The 1,572-nt window shown below is 43.6% G+C and overlaps 1 pseudogene; it reads left to right on the forward strand.

The window, feature by feature from the left end:
• The first annotated feature begins 603 nt into the window (after positions 1–603).
• Positions 604–1,572, forward strand: LOC142425320 (olfactory receptor 11H12-like; annotated as a pseudogene).

The raw sequence follows: 1,572 nt of genomic DNA on the forward strand, positions 1-1,572 counted from the left end.
AAGCCGCGCAAGCTATCACTTTAACTGTGGCTCTAAATTTGGCTCTGTCTGGTAGCCTAGAAAACTCAAGCAAGTGAGCAGAGTGGCCCACAAGACACCAAATTCATGTGTGATTTACTGCCTGTGGTTGCTATTCTGAAATTTTTAATAATTGTGCCTTTGAATTTGTGTTTGATAAGTGAAGTCTTATGGGACAATGGGGTACATGGCAGATGCTGGGAATCTCCTGCCTCCTCTCTGTTTACTGAGAGGGCCCACTCCCTCAACCCTAGTGCCTTACCCAGCACCCCCATTCCTGTCTCCAAACTCAGCACCCTCATTTCTGTGGGGCCCTGAGCATAGGCACAGGAAGAGTTAGGACCATTCATGAAACCATGTTGTCCCAGGAAAAAAATATGGGAGCACTGCCCTGCCATGGAAAGCAGAGGAGGCAAAAGTTGGTTTCTGTCCAGAAACAGGGTATATGGTCAAGAAAGGGTGGACTAAATTATTTTAAACTGACCGTCCTTTTCTGTAGATGACTTGCCCTTGGCCCTCCTTCTCTTGATTCATAAAAAATGAACATATTTTAAAAGAGCCATATGCAAAATAAAGTTTCTCTTACATTTTCAGAGTACTGATTAAATGAATGTCTCCAAGCCAGACTCCAGTTTTGTTTCTGTGAGTGAATTTGTACTGCTAGGCTTCTCCTTTGAGAGGCAAATTCAGAGCCCCTTGTTCTCCCTCTTTACCACAACATACATTATGAACAAAACAGGAAACGGTGCTATTCACTGTGCAGTGTGGTGTGACCCGAGACTTCACACGCCCATGTACATATTCCTGGGGAATTTCGACTTCCTAGAGATCTGGTATGTCTCTTCAACCGTCCCAAGATGCTGGTCAACTTTCTCTCAGAGACAAAAACTATTTCCTTTGCTAGTTGCTTCCCCAATTTTATTTCTTTTTCTCTTTGGGTGCATCTGAATGCTTCCTTTTGTCTGTCATGGCTTTTGATCATTACCTTGCTATCTGTCACCCTTGTCAATACCCTAATATCATGACTAGGTATTTCTGTGTTAGACTAGTCAGTGTATGCTGGGTTTGTGGGTTTCTGTCGTTCCTGATCCCCATTGTACTCATTACTCAGATGCCCTTTTGTGGCCCAAACATCATAGACCATGTTGTGTGTGATCCAGGACCACTGTTTGAATTGGTATGTACCTCTGCACCAAGGTTCTAATTGTTTTGCTATACTCTCAGCTCATTAGGTATCCTTGGTATCTTCTTCTCTTCATCCTTGGATCTTATACTCTTGTCCTAGTAGCTGTGTTTCATATACCTTCAGCCACAGGAAGACGTAAAGCCTTCTCAACATGTGGATCTCATTTGGCTGTGGAATCAATATTCTATGGCTCCCTGGTGGTCATGTATGTGAGCCCGGCACTCAGATATTCTGCTGGGATGCAGAAAACTGCAACATTGTTTAATAGTATGGTGACCCCACTCTTCAACTCTCTCATGTAGAGCCTCTGGAATAATGATATCAAAGCAGCCTTGAGGAAAGTTGTGGGGCTTGCTAGCATAAGCTAG

This window comes from Tenrec ecaudatus, chromosome 14 (assembly GCF_050624435.1).
Source record: "Tenrec ecaudatus isolate mTenEca1 chromosome 14, mTenEca1.hap1, whole genome shotgun sequence".
NCBI classification, from domain to species: Eukaryota; Metazoa; Chordata; class Mammalia; order Afrosoricida; family Tenrecidae; genus Tenrec; species Tenrec ecaudatus.